This window comes from Myxine glutinosa, chromosome 6, assembly GCF_964187855.1.
Source record: "Myxine glutinosa chromosome 6, kmMyxGlut1.1, whole genome shotgun sequence".
Taxonomy (NCBI): domain Eukaryota; kingdom Metazoa; phylum Chordata; class Myxini; order Myxiniformes; family Myxinidae; genus Myxine; species Myxine glutinosa.
The window spans coordinates 71,362,534-71,381,732 of record NC_136266.1 but is presented as its reverse complement, the minus strand read 5'-3'; the positions used below and the strand labels follow the sequence as shown (position 1 = coordinate 71,381,732).

The 19,199-nt window shown below is 44.6% G+C and overlaps 1 long non-coding RNA gene across 1 annotated transcript in view; it reads right to left on the bottom strand.

The window, feature by feature from the left end:
- The window catches only part of LOC137429211 (uncharacterized), a 30,448-nt gene extending 20,184 nt beyond the window's left edge, over window positions 1-10,264 (bottom strand). The window contains exon 1 of the long non-coding RNA XR_013623713.1: window positions 10,197-10,264. This is a non-coding gene — a long non-coding RNA (uncharacterized LOC137429211). The remainder of the gene's footprint in view (window positions 1-10,196) is intronic.
- Between the last annotated feature and the right edge of the window lie 8,935 nt (window positions 10,265-19,199).

Below are 19,199 nucleotides of genomic sequence, written 5' to 3'. Positions count from 1 at the left end.
AAGCTTAGGCCTTCAGTGTTGCTTCTAATTACACCGATGCTACATTTTATATACAAGTGTCAAGTTTCATAGAAATTATGAATATGAGTAGAGTGGCGGAAAGCAAGTTGACATGGGTTGGGTGAACGGTTCAACACCATCAACTGCAAAAAGAGATCAGAACTAACCCATCAGTAGTGGATAAATTAACCCTTTACTAACCATTATAAATGTCATAAAGACAATCATTTTCAAGGATATCAACATGCTCCTCTTTTCTGTCTATACTATAAGAGAGATATTTGTGTGTCTGTCTGTCTGTGTTTTGCCATTTTTCGCAGAGATGGCCAAACGGATCTTTGTCCAACTTCCAAAGGCTCATCAGTGAGTGCCGGGTAGTATTCCAGGCAAAAAAAAACAAACATTTATTGAAAATTTTGAAAAAATTGGGGATATTTTTAAATTTTTTAAAAATCGCTATAAGCCTTTGTGGCGACGTGAAAGGTTCTATTAAATTTGTGGCGATGTGTGGCGATTTGTGGCGAATTTGTGGCGAAAAAATTGGGGATATTTTTGAATTTTAAAAAAATCGCTATAAGCCTTTGTGGCGACGTGAAAGGTTCTATTAAATTTGTGGCGACGTGTGGCGATTTGTGGCGAATTTGTGGCGACGTGTGGCGATTTGTGGCGAATTTGTGGCGATTTGTGGCGAATTTGTGGCGAAAAAATTGGGGATATTTTTGAATTTTTTAAAAATCGCTATAAGCCTTTGTGGCGACGTGAAAGGTTCTATTAAATTTGTGGCGACGTGTGGCGATTTGTGGCGAATTTGTGGCGACGTGTGGCGATTTGTGGCGAATTTGTGGCGAAAAAATTGGGGATATTTTTGAATTTTAAAAAAATCGCTATAAGCCTTTGTGGCGACGTGAAAGGTTCTATTAAATTTGTGGCGACGTGTGGCGATTTGTGGCGAATTTGTGGCGACGTGTGGCGATTTGTGGCGAATTTGTGGCGAAAAAATTGGGGATATTTTTTAATTTTTAAAAAATCGCTATAAGCCTTTGTGGCGACGTGAAAGGTTCTATTAAATTTGTGGCGACGTGTGGCGATTTGTGGCGAATTTGTGGCGACGTGTGGCGATTTGTGGCGAATTTGTGGCGAAAAAATTGGGGATATTTTTGAATTTTTAAAAAATCGCTATAAGCCTTTGTGGCGACGTGAAAGGTTCTATTAAATTTGTGGCGACGTGTGGCGATTTGTGGCGAATTTGTGGCGACGAAAATAAGCCTTTGTGGCGACATGAAAGGTTCTATTAAATTATCCCCGACCATATTCTTTAGTAGGTGTAGGGAAGTGTTTAGGACCCCACAAAAAATAGTAAAAAATAAATTTTGATTTCTTCAAAATGTCAACAGGATTCGAATAGCGCCAGGCATGGCCGGGTACCCCTGATAGTCTCTTATGAAATCGATCATCAGTTCCAGCCTGTACGTTGGAATTCCATTCTTAACCCGTCTTGCTGACTTAATCAGATAGTTGGCCAAACCCTTAAATTGAGGTAGGTATCGGTTTTATGGGAAGGTTTGGGTACTTTTACTGGAGATTATTTCCATCTTCTTACTGACTGTTACTATTAAGTAGGGTAGATTCCAGGGTTCGATATTTCGTTTGAACATTACAAACTATCAGCCATTGTGGACAAAACTTTACTTTCACTCTGGAGACAACTTGAACTCTAACCTTTGGTATGGAGTGTTGCAGTCGATTAACAGGAGTGGTTTCTCTGTTGCTTTGAGTAATCCATCTGGTATACCCAATGATATTGTCGCCTCCAGAGGCCCAGCTACCATAGGCGCTCTGAGCCGTAGTTCTAGTAAAGCCCTCCACAGATGACCAATGTTCGAGTTTACTGCATTATTTTAGAAATTTCAACAACTTACGATGATTCCCCAACGATCGTTCAAATAAAAGCCAAACCTTGCGGTTGCTCACGCAGTAAGGAAGGATAACGTGAAAACGTTTCTTATTTTTAAAGTGTTTATTACCCTCGCCATGAGGAGAGGGTATTGCATTTGAGTCCGTGTGTGTGTGTTTGTCTGTCCGCTCACTTATACTTTCCTACAGGTCACAATTTTAAACCAATCATCACGAAACTTCACCAAATGGTAGAGTTCGTGGTCCGACAAAATCCTATATGTATTTGACGTCAAAAGGTCAACATAGGCCAAAGGTCAACCTTTTTTTCAAATTTCTAAAATCCTCAATTTTCATCTGATTGACTTGAAATGTGAATAGGATTTACATATTGGCTAACTGAATTCAGCCACCAACTATTTTTCAGATCAACATGGGCCAAAAGGTCAACATAGGCCAAAGGTCAACCACTTTTTTCACATTTCTAAAATCCTCAATTTTCATCCGATTGACTTGAAATCTAAAAAAGATTTGCATATCAGCTTACTGAAACCCACCAACCAACTATTTTTGAGGTCAACATAGGCCAAAAGGTCAATATAGGCGAAATTTCTAAAATTATCAATTTTCATCCGATTAACTTAAACTTTGAAGATGATTTGCATATAAGGTCACTGAATTCAACCACAAATTATTTTTAAGGTCAAAAGGATGCTCTACTGAGTGCCATTCTACTTTGTTCTGTTTTGACAAGTGTCGCTCTATGATTGATCTTTCATTTGTTTGTTTGTTTGTCCACACAGAATAAATATGATTTTCTCTTCAGCCGTCGGTCCGATTGACAGGAAATTTTCACCATCGGTGCACCTCCACCTGCATAATTTTTCTATGATAATTATGACGTCATATGTCACGTGGTTCAGAAGCCATCTTGGAAAAAGCGAAAAACTTTGCACCCCTATATCTCCGAAAGCGCTGCATAGAAAAAATTGAGACATGGCTCATTGTAAAGAACTCTCCATGTGGAATAACATATATTAATGATGATGTCAAATGTGCCTCCATTATGAAGTCATAATTCGACAAGTACAAAACTTCATCTGATCAAGATGAAATTTCTTAAGCATCATCTAGGAATAAATTGATGGAGAAAAAAAATAACCGCCATATAAGGTTCGGCCGCCATATTTGTTTTAACACAAAAGCCTAAAAAAAAACACTGAAAACAAGTCCTGGCGAGGGTCTGCTGTTTTTGATTGCTCTTTCTAGTTTACTATGTATTTGGGAAAAAGGACAGACAGGACAGTATAAATTATGGAACAGGTTTGGTGGTCGACAGACACAGATAGGAACTAGAATGGCACTCGTTGGAGCACATACCTCCACCAAGCTGAACAGTTTACATTTTGTATCCCACTGATTGGCCGGATTTGCATCTGGACCTTAACTAAAATGTAATCTGCTTGTTCTTGTCACCTACTTAACTAATCCATCACGTTTTGTCATAATCTGTCCACAACCTTTTTAAATATCATGCTATATGTCGTTTTTTGGCCCCATCTCTCAATGGTGAAAATTCATTTTGAAAATAAATAAAAATTCTCGTATCTGGATCAGGATCCACATTTTCACTTTAATTGAATAAATTCGTCCTTTTCACACATCCAACCTGTCCACTAAGTTTCGTCCGAATCTGTCCATCACTTTTTGAATCTATATACGGTTTGTGGTCCTATCTCACAATGGTGAAAAACATCACTTCAAGTATCCCTATTCTAGTATTTGGAGCTGGATCAGGTTCTTCACAAAAATCTAATAAATACGTCCTTGTGAACGCTCAACCTGTCCACCAAAGTTTGTCCAAATCCGTCCATGACTTTTTAAGATATCCTGCTCAAAGACCAACAAATAAACAAGAACACGTCCTGCAAAGCACAATTTTTGCAAAATCCATCTCTCACCAAAACAAAAAGTTGCCATGGATACATCAAATTGTCCATTTCATTAAGATTACTTAATTAAGATTGGCATGGGGCCCGCAAAGCTAACCCCCGCTCTAGCAGGGAAAATGGCCTCAAAACGATAATTCATTCATTTTTCATTCAATTAAGATTGGCAAGGACCAATCGGATTAAAATTGATGATTTTTAAGATGAAAATTGTTGATGTTAGAAGTTTGCACTTTAGTTGACCTTTGACCTTTTGACCTCAAAAATAGTTGTTTCCCCAATTCAGTGATACAATATGTAATTGCTGTTTAAGTTCCAAGTTAATAGGATGAAAATGGACAATTTTTGCAGATGAAAATTTATTATTTTAGTATTTTGACCTTGAATTGACCTTTGACCTTAAAATAGTTGGTTCCCCAATTAAATGAGACACTATACAAATGCTATTAAATTTTCAAGTCAATTAAATGAAAATTTACTATTTTTCAGTTGAAAATTGATGATTTTTTAAGTTTGACCTTGAGTTTGACCTTTGACCTCAACATCAATAAGGTTCTTCCTTATGATAAACTCTACCATCTGGTGAAGTTTCCTGAAGATCGGTTTAAAATTGAGACCTGTAGCCGATTGACAGACAGACAAACAGACAGACAGACAAACAGACAGAATAACACACAAGACCAACCAATATACTTTTTAAAATCTTCTATTTCGCAAGTAACAAACAAGAAAGATGTCTTGCATAGCACAATACTTGCGAAATCAAAAGAAACAATAGTTGTCATGGAAACAGCAATTTGCTAATTTCGACATGCTGTATGAAGTGTTTTACATGATTGAATGTTATGCATAACAAATTTGGTTGATACATTTTCTAATTGCGTTTTACATGTTTCAGATAACCTTTACCTTGACCTTTGACTAAGTTTGAACAAAATTTTCTCACATATGCTGCACATATGTACAAATGAGATTGTAAGTTTCATTTTCATACCTTGAGAAATTACAAAGGTATGGTAATAATAAATTTACAAAAGGCCCATTTCATTATAATCGGATGAACTTGGTGTCATGGGAACCATTGACATCTCACAAAGGCAAATTCTGTCGTTCTGATTTTTGGTGAACCAAGTCTGTGACCGAATATGCAAATCCTGTTCAAACTTCAATTTAACAGAATGAAAATTAATTATTTTATGTGACCTTGAGCTTTGACCTTTTGAGCCTTTGACCTCAAACAATAGGCTTAAGTGTCCGTACATGCAAACCTTCTTCAAATTTTAAGTAATTCGGAGGAAAATTGATGCTTTTGACTTTGGACTTTGATGCCTTGACCTTTGACTTTTTAAGCTTTGACCTAAAAAAACAAACCTATTCAGTGACACAATACAGTATGTAATTTCTGTTCAACCTAGTAGAGTACCCACTCTCCGAGTGGCTGAAGATTGCACATTACTTGCTGAAAAAAGTATAATATGTATATTGCAAGAAGACTCCATATATGTTTGTGTAGTGTGGATCTAAAGGGTTATAATGTGTCTACAGATCTAAGGGGTCTAAGTGGACCAAAGGGTCTATAGGGGGATCATAATGGTCTATAATGGTATTAAGTGGGTCTAAAGATCTAAAGTGTATTTTCCAATAGTAGTTAGGGCCTAAAGGGGTCTAAGCAGTCCAAAGAGTGTAAATATCTTCAGGGGGAAAAGTGTCTTAAGGGGTCTAAAATGTCTAAAGGGATCTTGAGTGTGTAAATAGGTCTTAAGGGTCAAGGGGTTTAAGCGGTCAAAAGGGTCATGGCTTCTAAGTGGTCTAAAGGGTCTAAGTGTCCAAAACAGACCAAAGGGTCTAAAAGGCATAATGAGTCTAAAGGTCTAATGGGTATATTCCAATAGTAGTTACAGGTCTAATGGGGTCGATAGCGCCTTGGGGGACTTCGGGGTCTAATGGTTCTAAAGGATCTAACATGGTCTATAGGGTCTAGTGGTTTTAGGGTTTTTAAAGGGTCTAATGGGGTCTTAGGTTTCTAAAGGATATAACACAGTCTATTTGGATGTAAGAGCTAAAATAGAGTCTATGGGGTCTATAAGGTCTACAGGGTCTTAGGATTTCAACATGGTCTATAGGGTTTACAGGATATTAGGGGTCTAAATGGTCTTAGGGGTCTTATGGGTCTCAAGGGTCTAAAGTAAAAAACAGAATGACAGACCAGACCAACCAATATACATATACTAGACCAGACCAACCAATATACACCCTCCACCCCCACGCTACTAATAGCACCGACAATACCGGATTCAGCTGGACACAAATGAACAGGCATGGAGTTGAGCAGGCATGATGATCTTGAGCTGGTGTCGGCTACAGTATGGTCGTGTGGTCGTGCAGGTTGGCGTGGCACAGGGCGAGGTGCAGCTTGGGGTGGGAAAATGGGAGCGAGGAGCGATGGAGCGATGCCGAGTTGGCTAATCTCTTGAACGTGTCCTCCTCGGACAGAGACTACGCAGAAATAGTGACATTGTCTTTGAAGTCCAACTGTGGACGTCTAAGGGTCATTTAAGGAACTTTGAATTCCAATTTCCAACTTCCAGGCGCAAACACGGACACGGCCTTTACCCCAACCCCCCCTACCCCCGGGAGCACCTTCCCAGCAAGCAACTGCTTGTATTCATTGGCCACCCTCTCTCTGTGTGTGGCGCCATTGTTAAAATGTTGGGTGCGGGTGGTGCCTACTCCACCACCGTGGCCTGCAGTTCTCTGACCAAATGGCCTATGATATTGTCCATTTAATTTCCTTTCTATGCCAAGTGCCACAAGTTCTCCACCTGGCCTCACCCGCACAGGAGGTTTTACATGATATAGTCTCACCATATTCTGCCCTTTTTTTTTTACAATCACTGCTTCAGACAGTGTACATACAGTCACGTGAAAAAGTAAGTACACCCCATGTAAAGTTTTGACTTTTTCAACATATTTCAACATACAGCTATTTGATCTTCATTTTAACAATATTGATAGATAAAGGTGATATAATATAACAAATATCATGAAACATTTACATTTTGTAGTCCATTGTATAATCTAAATAAACATAAATGCAAATTTCACATGTGGAAAAAGTAAGTACACGCTTGGCTCTAATAGGTGGTATTTCCCCCTTTGGCAGAAACAACCTCAAGTAGGCATTTCTTATAACTGTCTACCAGTCTCTGACATCGACTGGGAGAAATTTTTGCCCACTCCTCCATGCAGAATTCTTTCAGCTGTGAGATGTTTGAGGGGTTTCTTGCATGCACAGCTCGTTTCAAATCCCCCCACAACATCTCGATGGCATTTAGATCCGGGCTTTGACTTAGCCATTCCAGAACCCTCCATTTCTTTCTTTTCAGCCATTCCTTGATGGATTTACTGGTATGTTTAGGGTCATTGTGATGTTGGAAGGTCCACCTTCGGTTGAGCTTCAACTCTCTGACAGATGGCCTCACATTATCCTCAAGCACCCTCTGGTACAATGAAGAATTCATAGTGGATTCTATGATGGTGAGCTGCCCAGGCCCTGATGCAGCAAAGCTGCCCCAAACCATAATATTTCCACCACCATGCTTTACAGTTGGTATCAGGTTCTTGTGGTCAAATGCTGTCTTTGGTTTTCGCCAAACATGTCTTCTGGTACTGTGGACAAATAGCCCTACCTTTGACTTATCTGTCCAGAGCACATTGTTCCAGAAGTGCTGGTCTTTGCCTGGGTGTTCATTGGCAAACTTTAGTCGAGCCCTGATGTTCTTTCTGGACAGCAACGGTTTCCTCCTGGCACACCTCCCATGTCGATCAAATTTGTGCAGCCTCTTTCTAAGGGTAGACTCGTGCACTTTGACATCAACAGTGGCAAGAGCTCCCCGTAGGTCCCGTGTTGACATTCTGGGGTTCTTAGAGACTTCTTTCAGCATCTTGCGGTCTGCTCTCGGGCTGAACTTGCTGGGGCGGCCTGGCCTGAACAAGTTGGCAGTTGTTTGGAATCTTCTCCACTTGTCGATGATCTTCCGGACAGTCGAATGTTTGATTTCAAATTGTTTGGAGATCTTTTTAAATCCCTTCCCAGACTCGTAGGCATCTATAACCTTCTTTCTGAAGGCCTCAGAGAGCTCTTTTGATCTAGGCATGGTGATGCCGCACACTTCAACAACAAAGAGCAAACCAAACTAAATGTCTGTGGTTTAAATAAGATAGGTTCCTCCAAGATCCTCTCTAACGATGTTCTAATCATTTGCACCTGAGCTGCTGCACCTGATTTTAATTTTAGGTATTTGAAGTAGTGATAAATGTAGGGGTGTACTTACTTTTTCCACATGCGAAATTTGCATTTATGTTTATTTAAATTATACAATGGACTACAAAATGTAAATGTTTCATGATATTTGTTATATTATATCACCTTTATCTATCAATATTGTTGCAATAAAGATCAAATAGCTGTATGTTGAAATATGTTGAAAAAGTCAAAACTTTACATGGGGTGTACTTACTTTTTCACGTGACTGTATGTATGACTTACCTCTGACAGATCCCTAATACAGGCATAATTCTACCCTCCTTGATCACATGGTCAATACTATTTTTAGCACAATCTATCTATGGACCACATGCCCCCACATTTCCACTTAATATATTTTGTGAGCAATCCTTGGCCGTAGGCCAGCCACTGGAACTCCTCGAGCTAACTATCGACCAAACTTGGCTCGCACCGATCTTCAAGACAGCCTTCAAAGGCATACAGGCCGTCCCTGTATTCTGCAACTGTGTGAACCAAATAGGCATTTCGTTTCACGTTTCACCTTTGATGTAACCACCAACAAAGCACAATGTCCCCTCTCCTTTTCACTGTTTAGTGTTTACATATAAAGTGTCGTCTTTGGCAAGGTAAAGGGTCATGACTTCCAGCTGTTTGTTTGGGTTTCACATTGGGAGTATGTCTGGCAATATTTCCCAAAAGGCTCCTAATTTTTTTGATTAAGATAATTACACCTTCCGCTCTGTTTTCTTACACTGCCTAACCAAAGGATCGATTACTTGTTTCTATTCGGCTCAGCTGACTCGTTGTTATGTTGAGCTAGAGGAAGTGGGGTGAAGAATGGTTTCAGAGAGGATGTCGAGTGCAGCAAGGGGTAGGAAAGGAGAGGGTTGAGTGGTTGTACAATTATGCGAAAATATTCTCCTGGGTACAAATAGTCCTCCCTTTTAATGGTTATTTCATTGTCAGACGTCCAACTGCAAAACAAAGTCCAACAGATCATTAAATATCCATTTTCCTCGACAAACACGGACGTATTTTATTTATTTTCTAACCGGGAACCGGGAACATCAAACAAAGCTCGGTGAAAACAGCAGTTTGGATCTTTTTATAAATACCGATGACATCCTGGCCTTGTGACTAATATCAAAGTCCGGTGACTCACCGGTCACTATGGAGACGAGACAACAAAGAGAGGCATCTTCCCCGTGTGACTATACATGCGAATGTCACGGGATGCTGAAGATGGCACACTATATTCTCTACCCGGGTGGGGTGAATGCCTTATCAGATTAGCCTTTCGCAATACGACATTGCACAGCCGAGCCTGAGCGCATTATGCGGTTGCATTCGGCCAACGTGTGCATTTTGAACGCCTCCGTTTGTTAATTATTTATCATCTACTTATGACGTATACAAATATAGCAGATTGTACCAATCAGATTGTACCACTTCCCAAGTGGGTTCCTTACATTACACACACACAATTCAATTTATCCCAGGTTCAAATTCCACATACTGTTGATTCTCCTGATGCCCTCGTCCCCACCTGTGATTTAGGTATAAGCTGATTTAGGTAGGTAGGCCTATATATGAGCCTTAACATCAAGTCTGATGCTCTGAAATATGACAACTGTCACATTAATCTCCTTGAGCTGGAAAGCAAAGACAAAGAAAATTGAAATTCTTTAAATTTTAGCCACCACTGCATGGAAACCAGAAAACAATCTCTCTGTTGAAACCAAATTGAAGCCACTGGTATTATTTAGAATGGTTAGGGTTAGGGTTAGGGTTAGGGTTAGTGTTAGTGTTAGCGTTAGTGTTAGGGTTAGGGTTAGGGTTAGGGTTAGTGTTAGGGTTAGCGTTAGGGTTAGGGTTGGGGTTAGGGTTAGGGTTAGGGTTAGGGTTCGTGTTAGGGTTAGGGTTAGGGTTAGGTCAGGTCTCCTGAAATTCTTTAAATTTTAGCCACTACTGCATGGAAACAGTAAACAATCTCTCTATAGAAACCACATTGAAGCCACTGGTGTTATTTAGAATGGTTAGAGAAGGCTGGAAAAAAAGGAAAAAACCTTGTGTGAATGGGCTGTGTTGATTTCCTGAGCTGTGCGGAAAAAGCGAGTGGTTATGTCAGCGCATTCCAGGCCTCTGTGCTGCAGAGATTACGTGTTCACGAAAAACGTCCGGCCAACCCGGATGCGGCCAACCCCCGCACTCTTCCCAGCCACACCATGGTTGTGACACCGACAGACCATTCATACACTTCCTCTTACGGCAACCCCTCTCGTTTTCACCATACACCTCCAATGTCACATCACCACTCGCGCTCATCTCGTACTTCTGAACCGCTTATGGACTGCCTTCAACCAATTCTGCAAATTTTGTTTGTGCAGAAAACAAACCGAGTCAGGAGATGACCCACAAGCTTTTGCCAAAAGGGTAAGCCAAAAGAGAGACACATGTGACAAATTGCAAGGGGAGGATGGGAAGCATTGTGGGTGACAAAACCCAGGACTACAGCAACGGATCTACAGCTTGCCACGCTTCTTTCATGGTTTTACACCAAGACAAGGCCTCTCTTGTGTAACTCTGCTGAGCATGTCATTCCAACTCGCTTGACTACAGCATACTGAATTAAATAAATAAATAAATCCTCGAGGAATAAAATATGAAGCAACGTGGAGAGGGTCAGATATGCCATCTGCAGTATGAGAACTACGTCGTAGCACGAGTACCTGGCTGTGATGGGATGGCCGCATTCACCTTGAATTGAGAGTTACCGATAGGTCTTGCCCTCTGGAGAGGGCCAGAAAAAACGTCTCAATCTGAGATTACCTGCAAATTTAGCTCTTTCACGAGCCTCGATCTTGTATACAAAAAAAAAAAAAAAAAAAAAAAAAATGTGAAGAGGCCTCATGCTGTGGGTTCCTTCCCTTTTGTATGTTTTTCTGTCAACTCCAAAGTGACCTCGGCTTGTCTTGTCACATAGCAACTAGATTTTTTTTTTAATTTACGTTTGTGTGCTTTCTTTCTCCGTCTCCTGGGAGATGTGTAGTGTCAGTCGTTTCAAGGCCATATGGACGGTTTCCTGTGTCCAAAAGGGCTATCAATACAGCTCAGGAGTTTGCAACAACATCCCCATAGACAGCTTGCCTGGCCATTTCATTCTCCTGGTGTGGCACGAACTGCTCCAGTGCGAGGCCGGGAATGGAGACGAGCTCGGTGCATAACCGGTAAATTTCTATCCGGAGGTGTTTTTGTGCTGCTGTTAACAGTTAAAGATCAGAATGGAACAATCAGACTAGTGCATTCATATTTTGCTGATTTGATAAAGACTAGCACATCCTCAGTATGCGCATCGTTAGATAACACTACAACCTACCAAATTAGTAAGATCAGACAAGCAAAAATGGAGTGGGACTTACATTTAGATGAAATTTCTCTCTCACTCTCTCTCTCTTTCTTTGTTTCACTCTCTCTCTCTCTCTCTTTCCCTCTCCCTCCCTCTCTCTTTCACTTCCTCTCTGCCTCTCTCTCTCATCTTCTATTTCTCTCTCCCTCCCTGTCCCTCTCTTTCTTTCGCTCTTTGTCATCTTTTATTTCTCTATCTCTCCCTCTCCCTCCCCCTCTCTTTCACTTCCTCTCTGCCTCTCTTTCCCCATTTCCCTCCATAACCCTCTCTTTCTTTCACTCTCTCATCTTTTATTTATCTCCCGCTCACTACCCCTCTCTTTCACTTCCTCTCTGCCACTCTCTCCCCCTTTCCCTCCATCCCCCTCTCTTTCTTTCACTACTTGTCATCTTTTATTTCTCTCTATCCCACTCTCCCTCTCCCCCCTCTCTTTCACTTCCTCGACTCTGCCTCCCTCTCATCTTCTATTTTTCTCCTTCCCCCTCTCTTCCTTTATTTTTACTTCTGTTGTAAAGTTCAAGATGTGGAACATCAGGAACAAACGATGCATGATATATATATATATATATATATATATATATATATATATATATATATATATATATATATATATATATATATATATATATATATGATATATGATATATGATATATATGATATATATATATATATGATATATATATATATATGATATATATATATATATGATATATATATATATATGATATATATATATATATGATATATATATATATATATATATATATATATATATATATATATATATATATATATATATATATATATATTGTTACGGAACCGGAGTACGGCACTCCCCTTAGGGGGGGGCGGGGGGGGGTTAATCCCCTCTTCTATTTTCACTGGCCGTCTCCGCTCCTGACGCTACACAGCTACCTCCGGAAAGGCAGGTGCGCAGTCCCGTTCGTACCGCGGACAGATGTTAATTGCCGAGCGGTTTTAGCAATCGCGGCACGAACTATTAACAAAAACTAACCCGATCCTTGAACGTTGGCCAAATCATGCCACAGGTTTTCAATGGGGAAAAGACAAAGACGAACGGCTGTCAAGAAGAAGAAGAAGAACCAAGGTAGGGAATACAAATATGATTTATTACGATTATTTACACCATTGAAAGAAACCAAGGAGGAGGAAAGATAATAAAATAAAATACAGAAGAAGAAGAGGACACAGGGCAAATTAGCTTACCTACTACAGTCTTACTTAACCCCAAGGACAAGACAAAAGACAGACAACGATCACACTTACACGACTGGTGAATGGAGGCAGGAACGAATGCTGGAAGGAGGGAGGAAGGTTCAGCTGGAGCAGATGGTTCGGGCTTGATCCCGCACGGGACGTCGGGCTGGACCTCGACGGCCACCGATGCCACCGATCCTGGTTTCCGCGTGGCAACGGGTCAAAGCTGCGTGGTGGAGTCAACGCTGCCTGGTGGCGTCAAAGCTGCCTGGTGGAGTCAAAGCTGCGTGGTACTGCTCGTGGGGCTCCGTTGCTTCCCTTGCTCTGGACTCATCTGCTGCATCTCTCTCTCTCTCTCAAAAGGCTTGCGCACGCGCTTTTATCACGCCTGGGGCAATCAAGCCGCCGGCCTCCAGGACACGCCCATCGGTGAGCTTGCCTCGGCCTTGATTGGTCGCGAGGGCTCACCGATCACGCCCCTAGAGGAGGCGTTGGCAAGGCCACGCCTTGTGCCTGGCGCTGGGCTAACTCCTCCCACCTTCTGCTCCGAGATGACCTCGTGCTCAATGGAGTCTTGCGGCGAAAAACACGGTCCCGAAGCAGCAGCGGCGAATGCAGAAAACCGCCCGATGCAGTTGGCAATGGCTGACAAAAGGGAAATGCGGTTTGAAATGGAGGCTTTGGGGAATTTGAAAAGGGATTCTACCTTGTTCCAATTTGATGCAATGTAGTGTCAACTAATGGAAGACAGAACCTTAACCTAATACACATAATAAGGAGATAACTACTGAACAGGGAGATCTATGATTTGCTACGTGATTGTATATGAACTAACTACGGGGACGACCTTTAACCTTTTCACACCAAATGGAGGAAGGAGGGTGATATTTCCAACACACAAAAACACAATTCTCAAATCCATAACACTGCACCCTCCTCCTCTTAGGGAGGAGCCTATTAACTTTTACCTTTAGTGTGGCACGTACGTGTAGTTCCCTCTACATTTAACCTGACCCTGAGTGCGACAATTTTAAAACACAAATAAGTATGTCCCGCTGCTGCATTGCACCCTGCCTAACATATTTATGCCCACAGCTAACCGAATTGCGGAGTGGTCTTCAAACTACAACATGAACGATGGGGGAGCATTATTTACAGTTGACGCTACTTGTATTTACAAAACGCAACCCGGGACCTGCGATTGTTCTTTCGGGGGGGGGGGGTGCAGCCTGCCCTGCATCGACGCACCATAAAGCACCAAAAATGCACCAAAACACCATAAAGCACCAATCAGTGCACAGTCACCACAGTTCATAATAAAAATAACCAAACAAACCCCTGGTGGTGTTCTTGCTCTTCGGCTCTCTCTGCTAGCCAATGTTCTTCCTGATGTTGTCTTTCTTCATCTTCTTACTGGCGGCCTATTTGGACATAATAAAATGAAATGCACAAAACGTGTCCGTTTTTATTTATGCCCCACAGGGCCGACTATGAGTGGTTCACCTGTATGGCATAGGTGCCATGTTACCAAGGTCCGCCAGCAACATCTCGGGCCATCATGGCCAGTTCCAGCAGAGGGGCCATGCCCCAACCCGTGGGGTCCATGAGTGGTGCTCAGCCACAGACATGTGGTCCATAAGTGGTGCATCGATGCAGACAGCTGGTTGCGGGAGTTTCGGGCACACAATGGCGGACTCCTGCACGCTCCCCTCGGTGCCCAGAGAGCACAGTCCTCGGGTGGGAGACAGGGGGATAGAAGACAGGTGAGTGAGGGGTAAGGTCACAAGGGTACACATCAAACAAGGCAATGCGAGACGAGGTGCATACGGAGAAAAAGTGAGAAAACTCGTCCCTACCGTACGTCACCGCCCCCCCTGTTACCTACTCTACCCTTGCCCTTACCCCATATGTACAAAAATCTACACATTTACAAATTCGTCACTACTGTCACGTCTTCCCCATATCTCCCTTATACCAAATTCGTCCCCACAATCCCTCTAACCAAAATTTGCCATCATTCAAATTCATCATCAATCCTCATAAGGAGGGAGAGACGGAACATAAGCACAATGTCACACCCACGTCATGATGCGTCTCACAATCCAAACATTTGCACAAAAATAATAAAAACAAACCATGGCATGGTGTGGAGCAGCGCCACCCCGGTAAGTGGATGCGGATCGTGCGAGGAGATTTCAATCCTAACTATCTTCTAAATGACATTAACGCACTTTACACTACCTGGGGTCTTTCCCTGCCAGGCCATTGGCCATCTTACTCTATGCGGTTTTAAGAACCAAATTCCCATTGGCCAAACTGTGGTGCTTCATCAATTTGGGGTCTCACTCCCCCGATTCAACTCCCTGTGCCTTTGCACAATTTCAGGACTGGGTCGTGTGGCTCTCCCAGCAGGTCTACCCACCTGCACACCTCCACCACTGTAGTTGCCTCCGAGCTTACCTGCTCCTCACCCTAACCTATCTAACTGGGGAAGGCCCTCTGGCGCTCTCCCCACACGGTGCCCTCTGGCACTGGGCTACCCTGGTCCGTCCTCTGGATCCTCAGGCCCCATCCACAACTCTACCAGCTCCCAGAGCCCACCTGCAGCCTCACCTGGCCGACATCCTCACAGTGGTGGAGTGCCCATTCAACTACACATACTAACAGGCCACACACCCAGCCATTTCCACGTCACTAATGCACCCATCCAAACACCATTCTTCCACACACACCACAGATGCCAATATCCAGCCACAATTTACCTGTACCCTCTACCTAACACTTACACTACCCTCCCCGGGTATTCGTGATGGGGTCCATCCTCCTTTCCCCCATCCACACCTTCGCACCATCCACTCCACTCCACAGTTTCCACCATACTCACTCCACGACCATCCATTCCACACAACCATTCTCCATACACCTGTATTTGCACACCTGTGCCCTCATACACCTGGTGGCACTTGCACCCTCCTTCCTCCCAGGACCATTTGGTCAACACAACACACAATCACGATTACTCACTCATACACTGCTCCATACACTTTTGGTCCTCAAACACTCGGCATCACCTGAGCTAACTACTCCCCTCTGAAACTCGCGCTTCCCAGTCGCCCCTTACATTATTGCGCTCCCTCGTCATTTTAATCCAACTACCATCTCTATGTCCCCAGTACCTGTCCAATGTCTCTACTTAACCTACAGTTACCTCTGGTCATCTTCTCTAGATCCCTATACATTATATCCTAACCCTCCCTCGGCGAGCTTTCACTGCCAACCCCATAAAACTATTGCTCCTTTGCCCCCCCCCCCCCTGTGAGGGATGGTGGATTGGCCATCCCACCACATCGGGCATCTTCTACTATCAATTTGGCCCAACCAATTCCAACCAATCAAAAATTTGCCAATCACTGCCAATTCTATTCACTCTTCTAAATTTCGGATCAAAAACACTATCATTATCACAGTCCGCTATACTTGAGCCTCGGTGCGTCGTTATATTTTCAAAGCTCGGCTTCGCAAAGCCGAGCAATGAACGCGGGTGGTTTGTTGCCTGCAGTTGGATCTGTCCGGCATTCACGATTCTGGGGAGGAGGCATGCTCGGGCCAAGATTCCACGCATCATCGCAGCGTGGAACCTTTCGGTCTCCGGCCCGATGACCAAGGCTCGCCCGGTCGGAACCCCATCCCCGCCAGGGGGCGAAGGTCCGACCCGGCTCCCCTCCCCCGGAATCGCGCCGATCGCCGCTCTGACGCGGCTCCGACCATTCAGTGCGGGGCCCGACCCGAATCGTGCGCGACGCTCCGAAGCGGGGCGACGCAGCATCGATCCACGCGAAGCTTCGCATCCAACAAAGCGCGCCGTGCACCGAGCGCCCGCGTCAGCTATCCGTCACCCTAAACGCTACCCCATTCAACGTCGATGCCTTACTCGCATGCCCACACGCACACGCGACCCTTTCCACACTCACCAAGCCCGGCATTCCAACACCGCCCATCCATTCCACACACTCCGTCCATTCCACCACTGCACTCCCTGTTACACACCACACCTCTCGCGCACCCTCTTGCGCACACTCGCCGTTCGCACACTTCGGTCCACACCTCTTCTCCGTTACGTCCTCCGTAACACTCACCATGGGCGTGCACTCTTGCATCCACCCACTAACGCGCTCCAATGGGCTCTCCCACACCCACGCCACAACCAACTCAGGTGTGCTTCCTCGCACACGTTCCACCACCACCTTACTCTCCGTGTCACACTCACCCTCGCACGTACACTCCGTATCGCTCTCACTCCCTGTGTCACACTCTGTACACCCCGACGTACATTCTCGCTCTCACTCGGTTTCACACTCGCGCTTTGTAACAGGCTCACTCTTTGATGCACACTTTTTCCTCACACGCGTGCCATTCGCTTTAACACAACACACACAGGACCTTCCACGAACGCCCGGGTGCTTTCGCGATCCCAAGCGCGCGACAATTCTCTTCGCGCCAAACACTCTGCCGAAAAACCTCCTAGCACCATATTCAGCCCGTCTCACCGTCGGGGTTCTTCTTCCTCCCTGCACCAACACCTGCAAATCTTTATAAGGATTAAGCATGGCATCAAGGTGTGAGCACGGACTTTGCACGTATTCCATTTCTCCCTCCAATTCCCAGGCTACCTCCGTCGTCTTTTCAATTTCCACTATAACTATTGCTTTTTCTTTGACGACCGCTGGCTTTATTAAAATTCCCTCTACTTCAGCGGTCGCCGGCTGCCCCATACCCCGGGTCACGATGTCTACCCCCGTCATTTTACCCGTGCTTTTCTCCACTTCGCTCAACCAGTGCTCCTCGACCCGCTTTACCTCGTCGTGCACCCTCGGGACCCTCACGCTCAACATGCGATCCATGGTCTCCCCACATTTTCGTGCGTGGTCACCCATTCTATCCCCAACTTTACCGATTCGCTCCAACCTGCTTCCTAGCCTCCCGATTTGATTTTCCAATCGCTCCCCCATTCTGCTTTCCAACCCCTTCAATTTGGCTTCCCAACCCCCTGTTCTCTTCCATGAGGGCCCGCATTTGCAGCATGAATAGGCCCCAGTCCATTGGCGGTGCTGCTACGGTCACGGGCGCGGCGAAATTTGGTGCCGCTGTAACCACGTGCGCGAGGGCGCCATCTCGTGTACCTGATACCCTCTCAACCACATCCTCATTTCTCTCCTCCTCCCTCTCCCCCTTATACATTTCCCCAAGGTCCTGGGTCGACTCTACACCCTCTAATTCCCCCACCGACATCCCGTCGCCTTGACCATCCATGGCTCGATTTTAAATTTAGATGTTATAAATAAAATCTCGGGCACTCGTAATTTTGAGCACGCTATTCGCGCTTCAGGTCCGAATCCGACACTCCTGACACCAATTGTTACGGAACCGGAGTACGGCACTCCCCTTAGGAGAGGGGGGGGGTAATCCCCCCTTCTATTTTCACTGGCCGTCTCCGCTCCTGACGCTACACAGCTACCTCCGGAAAGGCAGGTGCGCAGCCCCATTCGTACCGCGGACAGATGTTAATTGCCGAGCAGTTTTAGCATCCGCGGCACGAACTATTAACAAGGACTAGACCCGATTCTTGAACGTTGGCCAAATCGTGCCACAGGTTTTCAATGGTGAAAAGACAAAGACGAACGGATGTCAAGAAGAAGAAGAAGAACCATGGTAGGGAATACAAATATGATTTATTACGATTATTTACACCATTGAAAGAAACCAAGGAGGGGGAAAGATAATAAAATAAAATACAGAAGAAGAAGAGGACACAGTGCAAATTAGCTTACCTACTACAGTCTTACTTAACCCCAAGGACAAGACAAAAGACAGACTACGATCACACTTACACGACTGGAGAATGGAGGCAGGAACGAATGCTGGAAGGAGGGAGGAAGGTTCAGCTGGAGCAGATGGTTCGGGCTTGATCCCGCACGGGACGTCGGGCTGGACCTCGACAGCCACCGATGCCACCGATCCTGGTTCCCGCGTGGCAACGGGTCGAAGCTGCGTGGTGGAGTCAACGCTGCCTGGTGGCGTCAAAGCTGCCTGGTGGAGTCAAAGCTACGTGGTACTGCTCGTGGGGCTCCGTCGCTTCCCTCGCTCTGGACTCATCTGCCACATCTCTCTCTCTCTCTCTCAAAAGGCTTGCGCACGCACTTTTATCGCGCCTGGGGCGATCAAGCCGCCGGCCTCCAGGACACGCCCATCGGTGAGCTTGCCTCGGCCTTGATTGGTCGCGAGGGCTCACCGATCCCGCCCCTAGAGGAGGCGTTGGCAAGGCCACGCCTTGTTCCTGGCGCTGGGCTAACTCCTCCCACCTTCTGCTCCGAGATGACCTCGTGCTCAATGGAGTCTTGCGGCGAAAAACACGGTCCCGAAGCAGCAGCGGCGAATGCAGAAAAC